At 41.9% G+C, this 27722-nt stretch overlaps 1 protein-coding gene and 1 pseudogene across 1 annotated transcript in view; one reads left to right on the forward strand and one right to left on the reverse strand.

The window, feature by feature from the left end:
* Positions 1-27722, reverse strand: part of FRMD4B (FERM domain containing 4B) — a 323555-nt gene that overhangs the window by 224871 nt on the left and 70962 nt on the right. The gene's annotated exons all lie outside the window — the stretch shown is intronic.
* Positions 9594-9722, forward strand: LOC116581230 (annotated as a pseudogene).

Genomic DNA, 27722 nt, shown 5'->3' on the forward strand with positions numbered 1-27722 from the left:
GATGGTTTGGGTAGTACCCAATCAGGAAGAAGACCTCTCACGTCTCCTAGGACCCATGGCTTCCAGGTAAAAGACTGGGTTTAGAATATACTAGAGGTATAGTGTAGTCCCAGACTCCACTTTACAGATAAGATAAAGGCAGCTCGGAGAGAGAGAAGGTGACTTGCAGAAGGATATAGGGGGAATCGGCACTATGATGACTCAGTTCATTTTCTGCATTATCAAAACATCTCTCTACAACTTTCATGTGTCCACCAGGTAACACAAGTTCCTTGAGGGGTCATTAAGTCTTATAAATAATGATAGAACAGGCAACATCTGGCATCAGGTATAAGGAAACTCATTAAGTCCCTTACTTCTTTAGTGTTAACAAAGACTGCACAGTTGATGGCAGCTCAGATTACAAGGGCAGAAAAGTGAGGGGTGCCTGAGTGGCTCAGTTAAGTGGCTGACTCATGACTTCGGCTCAGGTCATGATCTTAGGATCATGAGATTAAGCCCGGCACTAGGCTCTACACTCAGCGGGGAGTCGGCTGGAAGATTCTCTCCCTCTTCCCCTCTCCCCACTTGGGCTTGTTCTCTTTCCAAAATAAATCAATAAGTCTTAAAACAACAACAACAATAAGGACAGAAGAGAGAGAAGCAGATTATTTCCCGATTGCCTGGAAAGGCAACTAATCATTGCGTGCCCACCATAAGGCATACAGTGTCGGGGGCACATCACTCACATTGCAGCCGGCTCTAGGAATCTGAAAATCATACAGGTTTTATTATATTATGAAGATGAGGAAACAGAGTTGGGGAAATATGATACCTTGTCTGAGGTAATACACAGCTAGTGAGTTCTTCATCGATTTTGTTTTTTCTTTTTAAAATTTTAATTCTTGCATGCTTCGTAAATGGTGTAATATTAGTTTTGGGAGTACGATATCATGATCCTGTCCTTCCATACATCACGGGGTGCTCATCGCAAGTGCACGCCTTCATCTCCAACTCCTATTTCCCCCCAACCCCCAACCAATTCTCCTCTGGCAACTCTCAATTTGTTTTCTATAGTTAAGAGTCTGTTTCTTGGCTTGTCTCACTTTTTTCCCCTTTCCTCGTTTGTTTCTTAAATTTCAGATGTGAGTGAAATCATATGGTATTTCTTTCTCTGATTGACTTATTTCACTTGGCATAATACTCTCTGGCTCCCTATGTGTCCTTCCTAAGGAGAAATAAGCTAAAAGCACTATGGGAGTATATTCCACAAAACCTGGTAGCATTTATGAAGGATATGTCTTTAAGATCTTTGAATATACCAAATATGCAAATGCAATTAGAGCATATCCTGTAACTTCCCCATAAAACTCAGTGAAGGATACTTGTGATATTAAGTACCTGAGGGTGAGCAAAGTCGTTCAAGGTCTCAGCAGGTTAGGGCAGATGACATATGATTACTTCTGTACCAGTCTGCTTAGGCTGTCACAATAAATGCCACATGCTGGGTGGCTTGAACAGCCTTCATAGTTCTGGAGGCTGGAAGCCCAAGGTCAAGGTGGCAGCAAGGGTGGTTTCTCCTTTGCAGGTGGCTGCCCTCTAGCTGCCTCTTCCCACATCTTTTCTCTGTGTGCCTACATCCCTGGTGTCTCTTACTGTGTCCAAATGTCCTCTTCTTATAAGGACAACAGTCAGACTGGATTAGGGCTACCCTAACAGCCTTAAAGCCTCATTTTATTTTTCTTTAAATTCACAAATAATTAATAAACAGTGTTACATGAGTTTCATGTGCACAATAATGTGATTCAACAATTCTGTACATAACTCAGTGCTCATCACAATAAGGATCCTCTTAAACCCCTTCACCTCTGTCACCCATCCCCCACCCAACTGCCCTCTGGAAACCGTCTGTTTGTTCTCTATAATTTAGAATTGGTATTTTGTTGTTGTTGTTGTTCGTTTCTCTCTCTCTCTCTTTTTTCATTTGTTTTGTTACTTAAATTCCACAGATGAGGCATGCCTGGGTGGCTCAGCCTGTTAAGTGTCTGCCTTCAGCTCAGGTCATGATCCCAGAGTCCTGGGATCAAGTCCCACATTGGGCTCCCTGCTCAGCAGGGAGCCTGCTTCTCTCTCTGCCTCTGCCTGCCACTCTGCCTGCTTGTGTGCTCTCCTCTCTCTGACAAGTAAATAAAATATTTTTTAAAAAATTCCACAGATGAAATTATATGGTACTTGTCTCTCTCTCATTGACTTATTTCACTTAGCATTATAACCTCATTGATCTATCCCTGTTGTTGCACATGGCAAGATTTCATTCTTTTTTTATGGCCGAGTAATATTCTATTACATATATATACCACATCTTCTTCATCCATTCATCTATTGATGCACACTGGAGCTGTTTCCAAATCTTCGTTATTATAAATAAACTTGTAATAACCCTAAGGGTGCATGTATCTCTTTAAATTAATGTTTTTTGTTTCTTTAGATATATGCTCACTAGTGGAATTACTGGATCATGTGATAATTCAATTTTTAAATTTTTTGTGGAACATTCATACTGTTTTCCACAGTGGCTGCACCAATTTGCATTCCCACCAGCAGAGCACAAGGGTTCCTTTTTCTGCACAGCCTTGCCAACATTTGTCATTTCTCATGTTACTGATTTTAGCCATTCTGACAGGTGTAAGGTGATATCTCATTGTGGTTTTGCTTTGCCTTTTTTTTTTTTTTACATGAAGAAAACTTTTTAAAATTTTATTGACATAAAAGACCTGATTAAATGAAGTAATATATTCTATAGTCATCAATATGAAGATATTGTAAACATGGCAGTCCTTCCCAAATTGTTTAAAAAATTTATCCTAATTCCAATAAAAATTCCAGTTGAATTTCTTTAGGCAAAAGTAGGAAATGGCTCAGAACTTCAGAGTTAGAACATAGCTTTGATTTGCAATTTCCTGATGATTAGTGATGTTGAGTATCTTCTCAAGTGTTTGTTGGCCATCTGTATGTTATCTTTGGAAAAATGTTTCTGCATAGTCTTTTGCCCATTTTAAAACTGGATTATTTGGTTTTTGGGTGTTGAGTTGTATAAATTCTTTATATAGTTTGGATATTAACTCCTTATTGGATATGTCATTTGCAAACATCTCCCATTCAGGAGGTTGTCTTTTTGTTTTGTTGCTGGTTTCCATCACTGTGCAAAAGCTTTTAATATGGGGTACTCCCAATAGTTTAATTTGCTTTTGTTTCCCTTGCCAAAGGAGACATCTAGAAAAAATGCTTCTATGGCTGCTGTCAAAGAGATTACTGCCTATGTTTTCTTCTAAGAATTTCATGGTTTCAGGTCTCACATTTAGTCTTTATTCCATTTTATTGTTGTGTCTGGTGTACAAAAATGGTCCAGTTTCCTTCTTTTGCATGTAGCTGTCCAATTTTCCCAACACCATTTGTTGGACAGATGGTCTTTTTCCTACTGAAAAGATTGTTGCCTCTTTGTCAGAGATTAATTGACCATATAATCATGGGCTTATTTCTGGGCCCTCTAGTCTGCTCCAATGATCTATGTATCTACTTTTGTGCCCTACCATACTGTTTTGATTATTACAGCTTTGTAGTATATCTTGACATATGGGATTGTGATACCTCCTGTTTTGTTGTTCTTCTTCAAGAGTGCTCTAGAAGCCTCATTTTAACTTAATCACCTCTTCGAAGGTTTTATCTCCAAATATAGTGACATTCTGAAATATTAGGGGTCAGAGCTTCAGTCTATGAATGGTAGAACACAATTAGCCCAGACCACCCCCTAAGTAACTGCTTCTGGTGTCACACCAATGCAAACCCAGGTACTAGAAAAGGGACAAAGCTGCTACATTCCATCAACTTTCAGTGTCACTTCAAAGATTTAAAACCCTCTAAAATTTGAATTCCGGAATCTCAGGGTCTACTACAGGTTTTACATTTAAAAAAACAAAGGAGGGAAAGGTCATGATGCAACAAACTTCAGTCACAATGGTCTAAATGGGGGTCAGAAAACTATTGCCTGTGAGTTAAATCCAGACCACTGCCTATTTCTGCAAGTAAGTGTTTTTTTGGGGGTGGGGCACACAGCCACATCTAGTCATTTAAAGACTGTCTATGGTTACTTTTCAGGTTGAAGAGCTGTGCCAGAGACACAAGACCAAAAGTATTTACTATCTGGCCTTTCACAGAGATAGCTTGCCAACTCCTGCTTTAAACTACGTTGGTTGGGTCTCTTTACCGTAGGACTTTTCAGGGTCTGGAAAATATATATTTCAAACTTCAAGGGGGAGGACATACAGTAAAATTGCATCTTGCATGGGAAATGATTTCTAAAGTTAACTCAAAGTGAAAAGGGTGTATGGTCATAATTAACACTGGGGATCCCTTAAGGGAAGTCCCACACCAGAGTCTATCTTTGCACATCATCATCAATATGGCCAATTTTTCCTCCAAAGTTGCAACAGATAAAATTGTTTTTGAGCACCACATGAAAGAGTTGGCATTTTTTTATGGACCACTTGTATACAAAGTTGCCTAGCTTTAAATACCAGAATCCCTGTAAGAATGGTAAGAAATTTGAAAGAACTAATATCTACCAAGGAATGGGGAGTCAGGATACCAACTCACACTTACATTTTGAATTTGCCAATAGATACTTGACCTGACTTTGCTGGAAGGTTGTTGAGTTGGGTTTGTTGTTGTTTGCATTGTTTCTCAGTTTAGCCTCTCCTATCCCATATCCCTTGAGCCCCCAATGCCAGAAGCTTGTAACAAGACCTGTGTTCCATGGAACGCAGTTAGAGAAATGCAGAAATACTCAAACCATGGGTATCATGGATCAATCGATTGGACAGAGGACATGTATGACGCTTCTGTAACACTAATTGTAAGAGAAGTATAGGACAAAACCACAATAAGACACAACTTCATATCCATTAGATGGGCTATTTTCAAGCTGAAAATTAATAAGTGTTGGTGAAAATGTAGAAAAGTTGGAATCCTTACATGTTACAGAGGGGAATGTCAAATGGTGCTGCCATTGTGGGCAGTTCTGGCTAGGAAGTTCCTTAAAAAATTAAACATAGAATTACCATAAGATCCAGGAATTCCACATCTGGGTATATACCCCACGGAATTGAAAGCAGGGACTCAAATAGACAGTTGTACCCCTGTTTGTAGCTGCATTATATGTTTTATTGTTCACAGTAGCCCAAAGACAGAACTAACCCAAGTGTCCACTGACAGATAAGTGGATAAAAAAAATGTAGTGTATATATGCAATGGCACAGTATTCGTTTTTAAAAAGAATGGAATCCTGATGGATTGTGGATACATCTCAAAAACACCATATAGGTTGAATAAGCTAGATGCAAAAGGACAAATATTGTATGATGCTGCTGGTCTGGGGTGCCTAGAGTAGTCAAATTCATAGAGACAAAGAGGAGAAGAGAAGTTATCAGAGGACTGAAGAATGTAAGTCACTATTTAATGGGCACAGAGTTTCAATCTGGAATGATGGCAAAGTTCTGGAGATGGATGGTGATAATGGTTGCAAAACACTGTGAATATAATTAATGTTGCTGAATTGCACATTTGAAAATAGTTAGAATGGGGGACACCTGGGTAGCTCAGTCAGTTGGGTTTCTGACTCTTGGTTTTGGCTCAAGTCATTATCTTGGGGCTGTGAGATCCAGCCCTGTGTTGGGCTCTGCACTCAGAGTGGAGTCTGCTTGAGATTCTCTCTCCTCTCCCTCTGCCCCTCCCTAGGCTCACATGAGCTCGCTCTAAAATAAAATAAATAAAACCTTAAAAAATAAAAATAAGATGAAAATAGCTAGAATGGTAATTTTTACTTTATGTATATTTTTACAATAAGAAAACACACGGGAAAAAAATTAAGAAAAGTGTAGGAGCATAACTGCAGGGATGGGGTTGGAAAGCGCCTGAATTGTTGATACAGAATGTCCCAATCTGCTACAAAAATATGAGCAGCTGACAAATCCTTGACTTGCTTAGGTGATAATATCATAGCTTAGAAGACAAAGGAAGCAACAAGAGGAAGTGTTATTCCAGGAAGAACTTTTGGGCAATGGAGAAATGAGGCAGAAAAGTGGTCACATCCCCTTGGAGTTCAAAGTGGTATCGGCAGGACGCCAGGGTCCTCCCGCAGCTCCTCCAGCGACGGAATCCACATCCAGCACAGCCTCACTGCCCCGCCTCCATGCACACCCCCCTGCTCACCTTTCCATTCGCCCTATCTACTGTCCACCCAGCAGCCTAAGTGAGGGCGAAAACACAGCACTATGCAAAGGAAAATGCGGCCAACTCCTGTCCATGTGCCCATCACCCAAAATGAACTCATGTTGTTCTTCACATCCATTTACTCTTTCAAGAAAGAGAACCACACAGAATTTAAACCGCCCAGCTCACATGCGCATGCCTGTGTGTGTTTGTGTGTCATGTCTACCCAAAACAATACATCCTACAATCTTGTGGGTGTTACACTTTTTATAAAGTGTATCATACTGCATATGACACTGTAGTCAACACTGCTTTTGAGCTATTTTCACTTTGCTGCATGCAGATCTAGGTCATGAATTCTTGTATAGCGCTCTATCACACAACCATATCATAGTTTCGTTTTCCTTTCCTGGACTGATGTCTATTTGGACGGTGTCCAGTTTTTGGTCCTCACAAAGGATGCTCCAGTGCACACCCTCCATGGGCCTCCTTCAGGGCCCAGATCTCTCCATTCAGTGGCAGAGGCTGTCCCAGCACATTCATACTGTGGCAGCCCTGTGTACCTGCAGGGCATTCTCCTGCTAAGTCCAACTCTCTTGGGGGGTGTTTGGAAGTGGGGAGCATTCTTTTGTGAGCTGGGGGTGGAGTAGAGCTGCGATGTTGAATTTTCTAAGGTACATGAAAGTCCTGAGTGACAAAGACTTGTCCCTCGCACAATGCCAAGAGCCCTTCCTTGGAGAAACACTGTTGATTGCTTACGGTCTGCAATAGAATCTGTTGTAGAATATGTGAAATTTCAAGTCTAACTAGAGAATGACAACTTACTCTCCCAAGTGCCTGTTTATCTCAATTCCTTGCCAAGTTTGACTTGTTAACTCAACCTTTTGAATTTCTGCTACTCCAATAGGCATAAAATGATACCCTGGGATTTTACACTTGCATTTCTTGCTTTGATCAGGGATGTGGAAAGCCTTTTTGCAATTTTATTGCTCACTAATGTCTCCCCCTCAGGAAAGTGCCTGTTAGTAAGTGGCCCGTTTTTCTACTAGATAGTTTGAGTTTTCCTTATCAGCTAATAGGAATTTTCTAGAGATTCTAGAAATGTAGCCTTTGTTGGTTATATCAGGTTACAAATATCTTCTATTGGCTTGTCACTTGCCTTTTCATTTTATGATGTTATTTTGTGCAGAAGTTATACATCTGGATCTAGGGGAAATCCATCAAGCTCATTATTCTTGAGTGTGATTTTTGTATCTCTAGCTTATAAAATCCACTCTATCCCAAGGGTATAAAGATATCTTATTTTTTCCCTCCCTAAAGGTTTTGAATTTTTACATTCTATATTTAGGTTTTCAATTTATCTCAGTTTATTTTTGTATAAAGTGTAAATTAGGAAGCTTCTGATATTCTGATCGTTTGATACTCATTTACCTCTGGTAGTCTATGTTTTCCATTCTGAATTTCAACACCTCCTGTGTCATTCAGAAGGGTCCATGTATGTACAGTCCATCACTGAGCTCTCTATTCTGTCCCACTGATCTATTTCTTAATCCCCTCTCCCTAATAATACAGTGTTTTAATTACTATGGCTTTATAACAAATTTTGATAATTAGGGGAAGTCCTCATTCCTTTTTCCTCTTTTGCAAACCTCCCTTATTAAATTCTTGCATTTGTACATTTCCATTCAATTTTAGAATGCTGTTGGGATTTTGTTTAGAACAGCAGTGAATTTAGAAATCCTTTTTTGATAAAAACCACGATTTTATAATAGCGATCTTCCCTTTCCATGTAGATGATAGATCCGACCATTTCTTTAGTTCTTCTTTTGTGGTTTCCAATGGCCTTCTTTTCCTGAAGGAGTCGCATATCTTTTAAAAACTTGATTCTAAGTTTCTATGTAATTTTGAGTGCTGAAGTGATTTTTTTCTAAGAACCCAAATCTGAAGACCTCAACATCCCTCCCTGAATGTAGGTCTCCCGAGGCTTTCTATTACACTTAAAATAGAGTCCACACTGCTCCCTGTGGCATGATTATAGTATGTGGCTTGGCCCTGTCTTCTTCTGGAACTTTATCTTGAATCTCCTGTTAGTCATTAAGCTTTAGCCATGCCTGTTTTCTTTATACACCCTAAACATACCAAGCCAACTGCCCCTCAGGACCGTGTCCTTGCAGTTTCCTTTCTGTGCAAATTCTTCCCGAGATATGTACTTGACTGGTTTCTTCTTGCTACTATGGTCTCGGGTCAGATGCCATCTCTTACACTGTTCCTTCCCGCCAGAGACTGGCCCTTCAACCATGCATACTTGGCATAGTGCCCTCATTTCTTCATAGCACGTGCCACCATTTGAAATGAACTTGTTAAACTCTATTGACGTTTCCCCATAATAGACCATAAGCTCTGCACAAACAGGGACGCTGCTGTCTTGTTCCCTCCGGGGTCCTCAGCATCTCCAGCCGTGCCCGGCACACAGAAGGTGTTCAATGAACAAATGCTGAATAAGCGAGTAAGTGAATAAATGAACTAACCTGGATCTCACCTCATCCCCTGCTTGATCCTTCTATGTCCTCTTCTATCAACAAAGAGGGTTTCCTTTCTCCCACTGGCTATACACATCACTCAAGCAAAGAAATAATACTCTGTAGGCATTTCTAGTCTCTCAAAAAAATAGCATGACTGCAGGAATACTTATAAAAAGGAATTCCAAAGGATTTGTGTTCTGCAAATCCAGGTTTCTGAGTTATATAGAACAGTGGAGATTCTATTCTCTCATTCACCCTGTTTCCACTCCCAGAAAAACCCTTTGACAATTTCTTTGTGCCGAGTCTCCGACTTTTCACCCATTTACTCAGTATCTCTCGCTCTCTACCTACCTATCTCCATCATCAATTTATCCCAGATTAGAGAATTTGAATGATTCAATATGGGAAGTTTTATTTTATTTTTTTGACAAACTATTATTTTTCAATGGATGGGTGAGTTTGTTAAGAAAGCTATACTGATTGGGAGGGAGACAAACCATAAGTGACTCTTAATCTCACAAAACAAACTGAGGGTTGCTGGGGGGAGGGGGGTTGGGAGAAGGGGGGTGGGGTTATGGACATTGGGGAGGGTATGTGCTTTGGTGAGTGCTGTTAAGTGTGTAAACCTGGCGATTCACAGACCTGTACCCCTGGGGATAAAAATATATGTTTATAAAAAATAAAAAATTTAAAAAAAAAAGAAAGCTATACTGAACTGATGACTCATTGAACATCATATCAAATACCAATGATGTACTATATCTTGGCTAGCTGAATTTAAATAGTTAAATAGTTAAATGTTAAAAAGTTAAAAATAGAACTGCCAGCTTTGTGCAGTGGCAGTATCATAGCCAATGAGGTTTATCCGAGGCGCGATGATTGCTATGAAAAATAGAACTACCTTATGATCTAGCAATTGCACTACTAGGTATTTGCCCAAAGGATACCAAAATACAGATTCAGTGCACCTCCATGTCTATAGCAGCATTATCAACAACAGCCAAACTGTGAAGAGAGCTCCAATGTCCATGGACGAATGAATAATAAAGAAGACGTGGTTTATATATACAATGGAATGTTATTCAGCCATGGAAAAGAACGAAATCTTGCCATTTGCAGTAACATGGACAGAGCTAGAGTGTATTACACTAAGTGAAATAAGTCAGAGAAAGACAAATACCATACGATCTCACTCGTATGTAAAATTTAAGGAAGAAAATAGATGAACATGTGGGAAGGGGGAAAAGGAAAAAAGGAGAGAGGGAAAAAGCCATAAGACACTCTTAATGATAGAGAACAAACGAAAGGTTGATGGAGGGAGGTGGGTGGGGGATGGGCTAGACAGGTGATGGGTATCAATGGGGGAATTGTTATGATGAGCAGTGGGTGTTGTATGTAAGGGACGAATCACTGAATTCTATTGCAAAAACTAATATTGCACTGTATGTTCACTGAAGTTTAAATGAAAAAAAAAAAAAAGAGCAGATTCCTACTTCCAGCTCTAGAGTTGATTTCACAAACCTGGGGTGAGTCCCAGAAATCTTCATTTCCAACAACCTTCAATGACTCTAATGCAGGTGGCCCAGAAACCACTCTGGGAAATGCTCATGGAGGTCAAGGCAATGTAACACTGACCTTATTTAAGACCATGTCTCCTCCTGAACACCAGGGGGCAGAGGGAACCACAGGGACACCTAGTGTTAAGCCTTCACATTCCCTTCGCTCAAAAACAGGCTGTTGAGCAGGTTCTGAGTCTCTACCAGGTCCCCAAGAATCTAAAAGCTTATGAAGTCACATAAACCATCATGTTAACAGCTCAGAACTGGCAGTGAGGAAGCGAGAGCTCTGTTTCTTCACGTGCAAAACGAGAAGTTGGATCCGATCATTCAACAAGCCCTTTCGCACCCTAGCGTTTTATGGGCAACTTGAACATCTCATGGATTTCTTTATGACTGGGCTATGGCTGATTTTTTTCCCCTGTACTTTCCAAACTGTCTAGGACTGGCTTATATTATTTTTATAAAGCAAAAGAATCCTAAACATTTTATTTTATTTTTTTTAATTTTTTATTTTTTATAAACATATATTTTTATCCCCAGGGGTACAGGTCTGTGAATCGCCAGAATCCGAAACATTTTAAAAGATTTTTCTCATTGTTACTCCAGCAGAACTTTCACAAGCTGAGGTCCTTCTGTTTCAGTGCTCATGTTCACTACTCTCCATGAATACAAAAAAAAGACAAAAATCTCAATATAACAAGGTCAGGGCAATTTAATGGCATCCTTGCTTGTTTGAAACAAATTTAAAATTTGCTTATATAGGGCAAAATCGAATCTGTGACTCTATTCAACATGATAAACATGGGAACTAAGCAGCCCAAAGATTCAGTCTTAGCCAAAATCTCATACCACATGGAGAGATGACCAATACTTAAATATTTAATATTACCCTGTAATTTTTTTTCAACACTTCAAAGTTCAAAATTTCTGACAAAGTATCCCCAAGCCACAATTAACAAAAAGAGGCAAGCTTCCAAAAAGTCTTCTGGAGCATAAGTATATCCCTCAAAGCATGTCTCCTGCATGAGAGTGTTGGGAACAGTGACATGCCAGTAAACGACAGCAGCCAGAGAGAGTTTCGCTATTGCCCTGAACTGATGTCTGCTCAAAATAACTTTAGGGGGAAAAAATGTGATTAGAAAATCATGGCATTTCCAGCACCCACGTATTAGCATGTCTGGACAATCACAGAAGAGAGGTGACAGGGTCTTTACAACGGGAGTTCCCTTCACAGGATATTTACAAATACTTAACTGCCATTCCAACCTTCAGAGTAATTTGGTCATGGTCCTACTGGCGGTAGGTGGTCTACTAAGAAACACTTTCATCAGCTCATGGTTGCTCAGGACATAAAACGATGTATTCTTCCCATCCCCCGCCCCCACTTCCATTCCTCAGACCCTGGCAGCACTATACCTCTAGGACACGCCACTCTATTTGTTCACATCTCTTTATTTCAAATGCTACCAGTCTACTCAAAGCTGCGATCATCTTTCCCACAGCCTATTTCAACAGCCATCTTACTAATTTCCTCACTTGACCGGAGACAATCTTTTCTTCACATAGGAGCCATATTTACATATCAGATCATTTCCTTCCCTTTTTAAACTCTCCAATGTCTTCTCATTTTCAGGGAATAAAACTTCAACTCTATCCCCTCTTCTCTTCTGAAGCCTCATTTCAGGATGGTCTTCCTTCCACTCTTGCTATTTCCCACACTGGCTTCCTTTTCCTTCCTTACTTTGCTAAGCCCATTGTTACTTGCTGTCTCCACTGCTCAGATCACTGCTTCTCTAGACTGTCACATAGCTGGTTCCATCTCATCATCCTAACTCAACATCCATGATCTTCCCTGACCACTATATCCTAAATAGTACCAACCCGCGTTTGTGTTATTCTCTCCTGCCCCCCGTGTTATTTCCTGTCTGATTCTGAAATTACATTGTTTGCTTGATTGCTACTTACCCCTCTACTAGAATGTAAGCTCCCTATGGAGAAAGACCTTGCTTGTCCTATTCACTGACGGATCTCCAGAGCCCAGGACAATGCACATAATACTCGGTGCCTTTTTGTCAAATGAATGCACGTGTTGTTTTAGATTAAATCGGGACCCAACTTTTTAGTGCTCCCTGTCCATTCAGAATCAAAACTCAATTTCTCGCCCAGCACACAAGTTGTTAATTTGCAGAAGAGACATATGCCTCTCTGTGAATATTTGCACAACTAGGCTAGATTCTCCGACATCGAGCTCACTGCTCTGAAAGCAGAGTTCTTTGGAGAAGTCAAACGAAATTTAAACCTCGTTGACAAGCTCAGGTGACTTGTACGGTGTGTCTTGACTTGGAGGAACGACTGTGTAGGCTGTCACTGCTGGAAGTGAAGGGCTTACAGTCTGAGTGGGTTGATCAGTATATCACATGGACTGAGGCAGGTAGATATTTTTAAAACGCTATGGAAATTTGCTAGGATATTCTGTACCCTTAGGCAGGCGTTCAAAGGGGGAGAGTTCATTTTGGGTCCAGATAAAGGCTCAACTAATTTTAAATGTGCCCAAATCAAGGTAATGTCATTCCGACTTGCAGAGTGAACCCTATAATGGTAGTGACAGTCAATTTTCTGCACAGTATCATGGCTTATAAATCATTTTTACAGATTCACCCTCTCTTTTGTTTCTTAAGGCAGTTCCGAAGGTTGGCCAAAGGTAGTTATTATACCTACTTTATATTCTGTATACGAGACTCACAATCTAACAATAAGTAAATATTGAACCTCGATTTGGAATCTGGATCTTAAAAGATCAGTTTCTAGAGGTACTAATGAACCAACAACAGATATTGCAAAAGGCATTTAAAAAATCAACTTTGTTGAGGTGTAATTTACCTACAATAAACTACTCCCACTTTAAGTGTTCAGTTCATCAGATAATACATACACACTTTGATACCCATCACCACAATCCAGATATAGAACATTTCTATCCCCTTCATGTTCCTATGTACTATATCCTCCCTCTTACTTCCTCTCTCTCCCCCAGGCAGCCACCACTCTGTTTTCTGTCACTATGCATTAGTGCGCTTTTTCTAGAATTTCACAGGAATTGAATCATATAGTCCGAACTTCTTTGTGTGTCTGACTCCTTCTGGCTCAGCCTAATATCTTTGAGATACACCCATGTTGTTGTACCTATTAGTAGTTTGTTCTTTTTAAAATTGTTTTATTTCAAAGTATTCTATTTTATGGCTATATCCCCAAATGGTTTAGCCATTCATATCCTGGTGGATATGTGGACTGTTTCTTGTTCAGAGTTATCATAAATGCAGTGGTATGAACACTCCAGTAAAAATCTTTGTAGGGATTTGTATGTTTGTTCAGTTCTTTCCTGTAAATACCTTGGAGGAGAATGGCTAGATCTTATAAGAGAGGTATTTTAAATTTTACAAAAACTGAAAACCGTGTTCTAAAATGGTTTTACCATTTTGTATTCCCACCAGCAATGTATGAGAATTCCAGCCACTCCACATTCTTATCTGCACTTGGTATTGTCAGGCTTTTAATTTTAGCCATTTTAGTAGGTATTTGCTGGTATCTCATTGTAGTTTGAATTTGCATTTCCTTGATGCTAACAACATTGAGTGCCCTCTTACATGCTTATTGCCCGTTTGTATAACATACGCAAAGCACAATTTTAGAGACATGAAACAGAAATAATTTTATCTCCTCTGTGCAAGACTTTGCTTTGTTTGAGAAGCAATTTTGAATAATGTGACCCCAAAAAAGGATATAGAAAATATGCAGACTATAAAGATAAAATATATTGAGGCTATGCTAAAAATAATGAAAACAATAACATGGTCCACATTTTATTCACACATTGTATTCTGTACTATGTGTTCCTCTAATGCTCTAAGAAACCAGGGGGCCTGAATTTGCAGAAAGGGGCTGAGACTGAATTAATTTGATCTCAGCAAAGGAGGAAAAGGCTTGGCTTTCTTCACTTCCAATTATTTCTCTCTTCCCTAGACTTCATTTTATGGACCATAGGCTCAATTATTCACAGTATCTTTTTATATCTAGCCTCGTAAAACTGTAAGGTGAATCATTACAAAATTAATATTCAACAGGCTTTATATAACTCTGCTTAATGCAATGCATAACTCAGATTTTTATCACCCTGAGGCCTCTCAAGATCTATAAATGAAACGAACTTAATAAAACACCATGTATTTTAACTCTAACATTACCTGCGCAATCTCAGCACCACAAAACCCCTCACTTTAGACTAGACAACCAGACAGACGTTGATGACAGAAATGGATGGTACCTAAAAAAGGCCAAGCTGTGCGTGAACACTCTTAGGATGACCACGAAAGTTGTCCTCTAACACATTTGTTTAGAGGGTCTCATGCTTCTAAAGAAAAGATTATTTTCTTCCAGAACATTCACACAGGAATCACAATGCATTTTTTTACACCATGTGACCCTCCAAAGAGTTTCTGACTCCTAAGTAATCATCACCTTGTAGGAGGAGAAAAAAAAAAAAGTAGCGAATACATTTCCCAAAACCCATCCCCTAATCCTCACCCCAATAAATGTACATTATTTCCAACCTACAAGGAATTGCAAAGATCATTCAGTCTAGTGATCACATTTTTCAGAAAAGGAAACCAAGGCCCAGACAAGTGAAATGACCAGTTTAAGGTTTGACAACCCGTTGAGAAGAGCTGGGTGTTAAACTCAGGTCACTGACTCCGACTCCGGAGTCTCAGTCTTGTGATTTTTCTTTCCAAAACATTTTCCCCCCTCCTGTTTTTAATAGTTGTCTAGGATAGATGTAGAAATTTTATTTTCTTTCTTTCTTTTTTTTTTTTTTTAAGATTTTATTTATTTATTTGACAGACAGAGATCACAAGTAGGCAGAGAGGCAGGCGAGAGAGAGAAGAGGGGGGAAGCAGGGTCCCCGCTGAGCAGAGAGCCTGACTTGGGGCTTTTTCCCAGGACTCTGAGATCATGACCTGAGCTGAAGGCAGAGGCTTTAACCCACTGAGCCACCCAGGCACCCCAGAAATTTCGTTTTCATCTAACAAGGTAGATGTAGACATTCCTGTCCTCTCTGATCTATTTCACCGTCCTCAGTTTTAGAGATACAAAAGCTAAGGTTCACAGCCATGAGAAAACAGGACACATCCAAGGTTAGGGAGAGAGTTAAGTGACAAAGCTGAGACCAGGGATCGCTCCATATGATTTATCACTCAGGAGTCCTCTCTTCAAGCCCGGCTGCCTTTCTTCTTGGTGGGCAAGATGGCTTCCTGTCTAATAACCATTAGGTGGTCATGGCATGTTACAGTCCATGCAGACGCTTCCATAATGAATAAGTTATGCCAAGATCGTTGTAAAAACCCTCCAGTCCTAGGTTTGCACCAAGGTTCTGGAAACCACCAGCACCCAGCTATTGGGAGGACACATGCTCCATCTTGACAGAAGACAGGTGACTTGTTTTTGTCATGTTGGTCTAACGTAACGTCACGTGCGGAGAGAAAGAGTGGCAGGGGGAGAGAGAGTTCTTCCCCAGACTCCCATATAAATGGATTCTTTCTTTGCATAATGGAGTTCTAAATAAATAAAACACAAAACAAATGTTTACATGACTATGGTTCTTGAGAGAATGGCTATAGAGTTTTATTCTTATTTGTACACTCTCCAGGAAAATGGAATTAAGCATGAATTGTATAACAGTGAGGAGAAGAAGGGACCATCATTTATCCCTTTATATGTTCCGTGGAAGTTTCTATGTGTTTCCTGGGTGTTAGGCATACAGGCAAGGCTTCAGCGATGCAACAGTGCTCAGAAGAGAAATGGTTTCTGTCCTCCCATGAAGTCTGTTGGGAGAGATGGTCCATGAACAAGTGTGTAATGGGTATGTATACACAGAGAAGAAGTCAGGGTTTAGGGAGCGAGTGGGCCGGGCTGAAGAACTGTCCACAGCGTGGACATGCTGCAGGGGAAGGGGACACGATTTGGAGCAGACGAAGGAGTGCTGGAATCCCGTCTCCTGCTGCAGGAGGTAATCTTGAGCAAGTCACTTGAATTTCCTTATCTGCAAAACAAAGCTCATCATCCCTACCCTGTAGGGACTAGGCCAGCTATCGAGTTAAAGGTTATTAAGCTCCCAGGGAAGCCTGGCCCAGAGTAGGAGTTCAATACATATTTGCCAAATGAACGAAAGAATCATTACTGAACATGCACTGGGTCTCTAATGGCACAAGGGGCACTAGGGCACAAAGTGAAGAATTTCACAGTAAAGAGACCTTAATCCTGTCTTCTACCTAGACAGAGAATATATACTCTATTCTACACACACACACACACACACACACACACACACACACGTGTACATGTGTGCCTGTGTGTGTGTATGTATGTAACAAATACATAGCAAAGTCATAAAGAACCACATTTGAAGTGGCTGAGTCAGGGAGAACTCAGCAACAGGACTGTCTAATAGAAATAGGCCATGAGCCACAAAGGACAGGCACATAGACAATTTCCAAATCTCAGGGGCTACATCAATAAAGGTAAAAGACAGATAGAATAAAGTTTAATAATATATTTGACCCAGAGGCTCCCTGGGTGGCTCAGTTGGTTAAGGGTCTGACTCTTGATTTCAGCTCAGGTCATGATCTCAAGGTCATGGGATGGAGCCCAGAGTCAGGCTCCTTGCTCGGTGGGGAGTCTGCTTGAGATTCTCCCTCACCCTCTGCCTCTCACCTAACCTGTGGTCTCTCTCTCTCTTTCTCTCAAATAAATAAACTGTTTAAAGAATTTAATTATTTATTTGACAGAGATCACAATTAGGCAGAGAGGCAGGCAGAGAGAGAGAGAGGAGGAAGCAGGCTCCCTGCTGAGCAGAGAGCCCGATGCGGGGCTCGATCCCAGGACCCTGGGATAATTACCTGAGCAGAGGGCAGAGGCTTTAATCCACTGAGCTACCCAGGTGCCCCAAATAAACTGTTTAAAAAAATAATATATCTGACCCAAGATAGCCAAAATATTGTCATTTCAACATGTAACCATTATGAATTTATTAATGTGATAGATTGCAATCTTTTTTTTTTTTTTTTTTTTTTTTTTTTAGAGAGAGAGAGAGAGAACATGAGCATGGGGAGGGGCAGAGGAGAAGCAGACTTCCTGCTGAGCAGGGAGCTCAAAGCTGGGTTCCATCAGGGGATCCTGAGATCATGACTTGAGCTGAACACAGACGCTTAACTGACTGAGCCACCCATGCAACCCTATTTTTTTTTTTTTTTTTTTAAACTAAGCCCCAAACCCTGTGTGTATTTTATAATTACATTACCACTCAGTTTGGCTTAGCCACATGCCGGGTGCTCAGTAGCTGGCTAACATGTGGCAAATGGCTTCTGTAGATAGCACAGTTCTAGAAGATTCTGGAGATGTGAGAGTTAGCTGAAGACAGAGGCTGTCAGGTGGACGCATGGACAGGATGGGGCAGGAATGGGACAGGCAGGAACAGGAAGAACTGGTGTTTTTTTTTTTTTTTTTTTAAAGATTTTATTTATTTATTTGACAGAGAGAGATCACAAGTAGGCAGAGAGGCAGGCAGACAGAGAGGAGGAAGTAGGCTCCCCGCTGAACAGAGAGGCTGATGCGGGACTCGATCCCAGGACCCTGAGATCATGACCTGAGCCGAAGGCAGCGGCTTAACCCACTGAGCCACCCAGGCGCCCCAGAACTGGTGTTTTTAAGTGCTCTCTCCTGGCATGGAGGCTTTATTGTAGCACCTGGGAGGTTCCTCCTTCTCTGGGCTCATTTGGCCTCAGGGAGTCCCTAAATCTGCCTCCTGCTGGTGCAGGGGCCACACGCGAATTTGGTGCTTACTCTTTGCTGGCCTCTTCAGACTCTCAGATCGTCCTTTCCTTCCTGGCGCCCCTCACCTGACACACTGCGCGGGGTAGGGGAAGCAGGGCTATGTAAGAGCCCTGATCTTCTTTGCACAGCTGGGCTCTAAGTACATGAAGACGATGCCAGGTAAAGACTTGAGCTAGTCCGGCACTGGCTCCCAGAGCCCGAGGCCTGTCTGAACCTCAGTCTGCTCTCTAGCTGCAGAGAGTCAGGAGCTAAGCGAATGTCAGAACCATTCCCAGCAGAAAGCCAATCCGTGCATGGTTCCAAGCAGGGCACAGGCAGGCGCAGGGCCTGGCCCTGGGCACTGACATTTGGCAGAGAGATGGACTACGAAAGGGGAGGAGACAAGGGTCTGACCCTTTATGTGCATGTCACGGCCAAGTCCTTTCTCTAAGGTGAGGTGGAGTAGAGAGACCTCCTCCATGTGGCCAGGAAGTGTGTGGTGACGTGAATGACAACGGAATTTGGAGGATGAACAAAGCACAGATGAGAGAGGAGGGTGTGTAAGGAGAGAGGCAGGAGCCCAGAAACCAAAATTCACCTAGCCAGCTGTCCCCCAACCACGGGTATGCCCTCACCTAAGGAAGCCTCAAGGGTCCCCTCCACCGGGGGGCCCATGATGGGTCACAGCAGTGACTGGACCTACACCCGCCCCTTTCTCGAAGTCCTGTCGGTTAATACGGGGGCTGCAAACTCAGGCAAGCAACAAAATAACAGAAGTGAACTGGGCGAGGAGGCGGGATGCCCATATTCCTCACACCTCCCTGCTCTGTCCCAACAACAGAGTTACTATTGGTTGACAGAGGATGAATTTCAGAGCGGTTGCTCATCTTAGCTCAATAACACTTCTATCAGAATGCAAGTCCCCAGGGCACCTGGGTGGCTCAGTGGGTTAAGCTTCTGCCTTCGGTTCAGGTCATGATCTTGGGGTCCTGGGATTGAGCCCTGCATCAGGCTCTCTGCTCAGAGGGGAGCCTGTTTCCCCCTCTCTCTCTCTCTGCCTGACTCTCTGCCTACTTGTGATCCCTCTCTTGCTGTCAAATAAATAAATAAAATCTTAAAAAAAAAAAAAAAGACTACAAGTCCCCATTGCAGAAGAAGCCACCCTCTCACCCACCCCACAGTCAGTACGTGGGAGTGGGGCCCCAGGGTGCCTAGATCTTGCAGACTTTGCAGTTTTAAGTAGGGGCATTTTCCAGTTTTAAAATGGTTAGAACCACGTTGATACATTTTTTAAACATTGTACTGGGCCACACTGTGTAAGCCAAGGAAAACGGGCTGTGGGGCCACAAGCTTGAGAAGTCTCCTCTAGTTCAAAGTCATGGTCCTGCTCCATCATTGGGTTGTTTGTAGCTTCTCAGCTCCATTTGGAGGCTTAATTGGGATCAGGACCATGAAGGGCTTAGCATAGTTTCTGGCACATGGTAAAGGCAATTAATAATGGATGTCAGCTAGCTCTAAAGAACTTCTGAGATTTATTTCTAACCTTTATATAAGGATCAAATCACAGGATGTCCCTAGAGACAAAACATCTGAAAGAGGGCTCCTCTCCCACAAACGGTTCCCTACATTGTCATTTCTGTTTCATGGCTTAGATTTATGTCACTTTCATTTTACTTTGTCAATTCAATTTGGTTGCACAAAGGAAGGGGGGAAAAAAGTTCCGCTCAGGTGAAAGTCTAAGTCGGTGTAAGTTTTCTAGAAAGTTTGGCAATGTCTAGAAAATAGACTGAAAATAAATTGTATGACTTTTGACTCAGCAATTCCATTTTAAGGAATTCAGCCCAAGTAAAAAAATGCCAGTTTTTCATAAAGATTTAATCCCAAGAATTCTTATGACTATATAATCTACACCAGGAGCAGTTAAGAAGGGGCATCTGGGTGGCCCAGATGGTTAAGAGTCTGCCTTCAGCTCAGGTCATGATCTCCAGGTCCTGGGATAGAGCCCCAAGTCAGGCTCCTAGCTCAGCAAGGAGGCTGCTTCTCCTTCTCTCTCTGCCCCTCCCCCCTGCTTTTGCTCTCTCTCTCTTTCTCTCACAAGTGAATAAATAAAATCTTAAAAAAAACAGCAATTAAGGAAATTAAATACCCATGAATATGGAATTGGTTGCAGAAGTTATGATACATGAAAATGTTTATCACAGCCCCCCAATGACTTTCAGAGCACTTGCTAGGTTCACTGTGTGTCTCATGCAGTGAACACCATGAGAGCAGGGTCCCTGGTCAGTCTTGTTTGCATAACTGCACGTACCACTGTTCATGAGTCAGCACATAGCAGACATTCATAAATATTTAAATACATACAAGATAGCTTGTACACCTTTCAGCACACTGCCTGTCTTACTGAATTCCAGTAAAATAAAAACATGGCCAAGATGGAGAATGTAGTACCCAGGGCCACCTTTCTTCAAAAGGTATTAATGTTGGCCCTGATCTGACGTAGATGAAAATCTCTTTACATTACATTAAAAAAAAATCCAATTAATTCTTTCCAAAGCACAGCTTACCATTTCTATCTAGATCACAAAATGTGTTTGGAAAAGATGTTTCCTGCCTTAGTAATGAGACACTTACAGTGTCCCCCACCACGGTCCCATTGCCCTGGTTTTAGTCTTAGTCAAGGTGGACAGTTCTGGCCATGCTGACAACTCTCACTTCATGCATCAATTGTGTACCTTCTGCTTTTCTGCCTCTGAAGCAGGTAACATAAGGTACTAACCCTTGGGGTAACCTTCAACAGTGAGGGAGCGGTGGATACCCCAGCCTCTGGGCCTCAGGGTCCTGGCAGAGATGAAAACCAATTGCCCATAGAGACCATCTTTCTTGGTCTTTTCTCCTTCCCTTCCTCCCCTCTCCTGTCTCTTCTGCTTCCTGGAAATCTCCTCTCAAATTAGCTTCCTGCTTCGAAAACCTTGTTTCAGATTCTGCTTTAGAGGAACTCCGACTAAGAGAGCTCATAAGCAAATATCAAACCAATAAAAAGAATTATACCACAGAGCCCCAGAAAGCTCTCAAAGATAGTAGGAAATAGAGTTCATCTATTTCTAGAATACATTCCTCCATTGTACATCTATTTAGTAGGCTGCTATAGGGGGCTACATGCGTGCTGGGTGTGCAAACTGAACTAGATAAACAGTCTATACTCATGGAAGTTGCGAGATGTTCAACAGTGACCACACAAACTATACAATGGAAGTACAGGAAAACATAGAAAAGATTAATATTGGGGAGGAGAAATAAATTGCCTCTGTCTTTCTGAGTTTTTTAAGACACCTCTGTAATAAAATACTAACAGGAGAAAAACAAGAATTTATTAACGTGTATACCTCATGTATACAAGGGAGATACCCAGGGAAAATGTGTCACTCAAAGAGGTGGCTTAGAATTCAGGCTTGAATACCATCTTAATAGGGAGAGGGGTGGGGTATGGAGCCCCTCCAGGGATGGAAAATAATTTTTAGGAGATGAACAGACCCTTACAAGGTATGAGGTGGTGTCATGAGGAGGTATGATAGTTTGTGACAAAGTCTGTCTGTGTGTGGTGCTGACCTCTAGTCTCCTCTGCAATGGTTAAGACCCAACCTTCCCTGGCTGGTGATACTCCAGGGAGGCCATCTATTCCAAGTGAATTTCTTCAGGAGGACCTATATTAAGGCAGATACAGGTAGTTTAGAGAAAGCCTCTTCCTAAATCTGCTTCCTTTCAATGACCTAGAGCTCAAAATAATTTATATATCAAAGCAGTATATCTTGGGGTGGCATTTTCTGTTTGCCTTCGCTAACCCAGTCTGAGATGATGTAGCATGAGGTAGTTGTTGTCATTTTCTTTAGAGAGGGAGAGAGAGAGGGGGCATGAAAGGGACAGAGGGAGAGGGAAAGAGAATCCCAAGCAGGTTCCACACCCAGTGTGGAGCCCAATGATCTCTCACAACCCTGAGGTCAGGACCTGAGCCAAAATCAAGAGTCAGACGCTTAACCCACTAAGCCACCCAGGCGTGCCCAGCATGAGGTTTTTAAGAAGACAGCATGTAGACAGAGCCCTGTGGGCCAGTTAGATGAAGAGAAGGAAAAGGCTTTGATACTTCCTTTGTTTGGGAAGACAGAGCAAGGAAGGTGGAGAAGTGATGGGCTGGCAAGGCATGTTAAAGGTTTAAAAGTCAGCAAAGAGTCTCCCCTTTCATCTCACATGAGTTAGGTATCCCCAGAACCGAACTGGTGCTTGGACACCTTCAGGGTACTAATTACTGAGAAGGCCAAAGCTGGCCATAAAGATTTAAACATGGCCCCAAGGAACATCCTTGCTGTCGGAGGCAGTGCCTGGTGGATTCCGTTCTTGTTAGCCAGGGAGACTGTGACTCTTCTACTGGGTGGCAAAAAGCACTCTAACTTGTTTCAAAGACCCACAGCTTCGGGTTCCCAAAGACGTCACTTTAAATTGTTTTACCAAGAGGGCTTGCCCGCTGTTTCCTCCCAGCAGCCTTAGAGAATCTGAACCTTACAATCCTCGAGGGCATGCACACTCCCTGAGAATCTGAATCAGCCTGTTTCTGCCCATACACGTGCACTTTTACACAATGCTTTGTATGCTAAGGAAATGCAATAAATACATCTTTGGTGCTTCTGTGTTCACAATCGATTGCCTTTTCTCTTGTAGTAATCTTGTAAGTTTGACTTCTTATTTTTATTATTCTCACTGCATACTAATACTTCAAACATTTTAGTAAATTATGGTTCTCTGGTTCCTACTTCAGAATCATTTAACTGATTTAATGAGCTCTATCTAATTATTGCATTTCACCTTTTATATGAGAGTGTAGGATTGAAAGAGCTGGTAATAGCTCAGACACCAGGAAGGGAAAGAAAGGAGTATGGGTAATGCTGGCCTCAGGACAATTCGTTTTATGCCAGACTTAAGAATATACATATATATGTATGTAGATATATGAATATCCCCATTAATTAATTAATTCATTCATTCATACATTTACTCTCTAGGCCCCAGCATCACCAAAGGCACAAGTCAGCATTAAACGGCTCCTTCTTTGGTCTGTACCCCTCCATGGGGGGCATAAAACACAGTGGTTAGGGACTCGAGCTAGACTGTGTATATTTACCTCCCGGCTTTACCATTTCTTAGCCCTGTGACTGTGGAAAAGCCAATTAACCAATGTGTGCCTCAGCTTCCCTATCTGTAAAATGGGGGTTATCATAGCAGTCCCATCCTATATGCGAACACGAAATGAGTCAGTACCTGCAAACCCAGTAGGAGTTTAGCGTGGGGCTAAACACACACTCAGTAACTGTTGCCTCTTTCTTGTTACTATTGTATCCTGTCTTGTCTATAACACGGCAATTGTGGTCATCAATTTCTATCTTCTTACCTATCTCTTTAATTAGTTATTTATTATTATCTGTTTGCCTCTTTCATCGAGTTATAGGCTCCATGAAGATGAACACTAGATTTCCTGTGCCTGGCACCGAGCCCAGCAAATGCTTGCTGAATGAATGAACTAATGAATAAATGACTCTCTTCTGGGACACATGACCCCGCCACTCTCGACAAGCCTTTCACTTCAGAGATTTCTACGGCACGCGTCTGTCAAATGCCCTTTGTTGGAAATTCCACACAGTCTTCCACCCAGATGGTGCCGGTGACAAAGAGAAGGCGTTCTGGCGCACGGGAAAGTCATGCTGCCAGACGACAAGCCAATTCACTGTGTTATTCATCATCAGATGTTGTCAGCCAGGAAACCAATCGCTGTCAGCTGAGTGCCACAGCGGCGGCTGATTTTTAACAGAAGCTAGGATCCCATTCTGAGAGACAGAAAGTGCTGGGGTAGGCAAGTGAGAAGTTTCTCAGGCTTGTCTTGGCTTTGCAACCTTGGGCCAGTCACTTCACCTCTCTGGGCCTTTCAGCTTCCTGTTTCTATAAATGAAGGACATGATTTACCAACAGTAATTCCCAACCCTGGTGGTGTGCCAGAATATTCTGGAATGCTTTCTAAAATAGGTCAGGGACACCTGACTGGCTCAGTGGTTAAGCGTCTGCCTTCAGCTCAGGTCATGATCCCAGATCAAGCCCCTTATCGGGCTTCCTGCTTGGCAGGAAGTCTCTTTCTACCTCTGTCACTCCTCCTCCTTGTGTTCCCTCTCTCATTGTGTGCCTCTCTCTCTGTCAAATAAATAAACAAAATCTTAAAATAAATAAATAAATAAATAAATAAATAAATAAATAAAATAGGCCAGCAGTCAAACAAGGGCCAGAGAGCAAATACTTTAGCCTGTGTGGACTTTATGATTTCTGTTGCAACTGCTTCCACTTAGGTCCCCCAATGTCTAGTCCAAGCAGCTATACACAGTATGTATGTGAATGAGCATGGCTGGATGTCACCAGCTTGCCTGTGGCCATGGTTTGCTAACTCCTGTTCTAGGCCAGTGTGGCCTCCACAGGGTGACAACCAATTCTCTGCATATCTGCCAAAGCTCTTCCAGATGGTCTATAAGGGAACCACCACATTGAGCCTGCAAGTCTCCTTCCAGCTCTTACTGGGACCTGGAATTCTACCTTTCTTCACCGTGAGAATTGACTATTCTCAGGCAACACTATTTAGACAGTAATTTAAATATTCCTTCAAACACCCATTTGGGTATTAGCTTTCCACATACGAAGTTTTCACTCTCTCAAAATTCAATTCTCTTCCAGGAGAAATTTGTATAGTTCTTTCCACTGTATTGAAAAGCACTCCGTTCTGTGCTTGATGTCCCTTGTCAGTTCTTTGTCAGTGACAATTTTATTATTGACTTGAAAATGAGAAATTTAACATTATCCCTTTTGAGCACTAAAGTGATACAACACAGGTGAGCCTTTACTTGAAGAAAGGGTTATACACACAAATGTGAATTTATGCAACAGTTCAGTTAAAGAGTATTTATAATTAGAAATTCCTTTGTTTAGGGAATTCCTGTTCCAATGAAATCATTACTCTTGCTTGACAATACATCCTGATTTTCTAGAAATACAGCCAGTTTTCACCTGTTGTCTCTTAAATTCACAGAGCACCCATTTTCATTCTCAAACATATCCAGACTGGATGATAAATTGCATGGTCATCATTTGTTGTGACCTTGAAAGAAAAGAGCAGCCTGAATCATGCTGGTGGGGCAGAAAGAACTCAGGCTTTCAGGCCAGGGAGAAAGACACTAGTGCCTTGACTCTGTGTCCTGACAAGTCACCTAGGTTCTCTGACTTCAAACTCCCCAGCTCTGGAATGCGGCTAATACTACCTAAGCACTAAGAGAGCCAGCACCTGAGGGATGAGTACTGTGGTTCGGACCGAGATCCATTTGACTCCAAACCCCATGGTTGGAACCACAATGGCACATCACTGGAACTGACCTTGGAGATTCCCAGCCAGCCATTCAACTGCAGACTGTAGACACGGGGTCCCCGAAATCTGCTTCCATCATTTGAATCCTAGTTTTATCATTACCAGTTATGTGACTGTGGGCAAGTCATTTGACCTCTTAAGCCTCAGGTTTTTCATCTGTAAAATGGGGTACTAACAATGTACACCTAGGGGTTTTAGTAGGAATAGACACAATAATAGAAGCGCAATGGCCATCTGTTTTCTTGTTTTTGCCTGCCCAGTAAACATGCTGTCTTCCCTTTGCACAGTCCCTTGATGCTCTTTATAAGAATCAGACTAGTCAGTGGTGTTTGAGCAGGAACGATACTACTCTCAGTTCCAAGGGGAGGGAATTTGACTGGTTTCTAAAAGCACCCCACTCTCCTAGCCATGACTTGCTTGGACATGGGTATGGGATTCACAATGGCTCAATGGGATCCCATCATGGGACTCACTGCTGCCAACTACAGCAGTCCCCCTCATCTGCATTGGTGTTCTATGGGCTCAGTTACCTATAGCCAACTCTGGTCCGCAGATAGATGGTCCTCTAGACAGATTAGTCGATCGCAGCCTAACCTACCACATCACAATGCCTACCTCATTCACTTCACTTCATTGCACCAGGCAGTTTTAGGCATTTTATCATCTCACATCAGCACAGGAAGAGTGAGTACAATACTACATTTTGAGAGAGAGTGATCACATTCATGTAACTTTTACTAGAGTATATTTTTATAGTCCCATTTTATCCTTATTTCTTACTATGCCCAATTTGTATATTAAACTTTCTTATAGGTATGTATGTATTTTTTTTTTAAACGGTATACAGAGGGTTTGGTATTGTCCCACTGAGGGTCTTGGAAAGCTTCCCCCATAGGTAAGGGTGGGGGGATTCTGAAAAAATGGGAGCCAGCCAGGAGCCATTAGGCCATAGCACAAAGAGAGCCCCAAAACACGGAAGAGCGTACAAACAAAGATGCACCCACCGAGGCCTGAAGCTACTTCTGCAATTTCCAGTTCCACTAGTAAATAAATTCTCCTGCTGGCCTAAGCCATTCTGAACGGATTAATAGAGCTCCTGGCAAAGAGCGAACACTTAATAAATGTTAGATAACATTATTGCTAACACGAAAAGAGATCAAATTTTGTGTGCTTTTTCCTCTGTTCTTTTGCTTGGATTATTTATTTCATGGTTTGTTTGTTTGTTTTTTAAACTACAGATAATTTCAAATAGACGCAAAAGTGGAAAGCAAAGTCTAATGAACTCCAATGAACTCCAACAATTATTAAATCAAAGATAGCTTTGTTTTGTCTATACTCCACTCACATCCCCTTTCCCACATTATTTTGAAGCCACTCTCCAACATGAACCTTTTCATTCAAATTTTCTTCCAGATCCTTTTATGTTCCTTTTTGTGGAAGACCCTGTTGGAGGCCTAGCATCATTCACTTTTTCAATTTTCAATTACTGCATCCAATGTGTGTTCATTTTTTCTCAGTGCCTCCCCTACATAGCCAGAGAGGCAGACGTTACTTGGGCGCCTGTGGTGGACCTGGGTAACTTCATCTTCCTTGTCAGTGACATGGTCAGGAAGGTGAGTCAAGACTGGCACTGAAACATGAATGAAACTGTGCTGGGGAAGCAAGAGATCTCGGGGAAGTTTTCTGCCCTCCTAAGGCAGCCACAGAAAAAATGGTCTTTTCCCTGGGAATGTTGGACTGTCTGGACATGGTGCTCAGGCCTGAAACCCCCATATTTGCTCCTGGCTTGAGGCTGAAGCTCTTATCAAGGATGGCAAAGGACAGGGAGAAGGAAACAAGGGCTTCCTGATATGGCTGGGATACGACTGAGCCACTCGATCTGCAACACAAAAAGCCCCTCCCCCTTCCGAACTTGATATTCTGAGACTTACAAATGTGCTTCACTGTTTAAGCCTGTGTGTGTTCAGGTGTCTTGTTATTTGCTGCTGGAAGCACTCAACTTTGCCCTCAATACAGACCTGTGACCTCTACAGCACGGGTTTCAAAGACCAATGAAGGAACCAGTTTAGGATGGTGTAGCAAAAGGAT

This window comes from Mustela erminea, chromosome 1, assembly GCF_009829155.1.
Source record: "Mustela erminea isolate mMusErm1 chromosome 1, mMusErm1.Pri, whole genome shotgun sequence".
Lineage (NCBI taxonomy): Eukaryota > Metazoa > Chordata > Mammalia > Carnivora > Mustelidae > Mustela > Mustela erminea.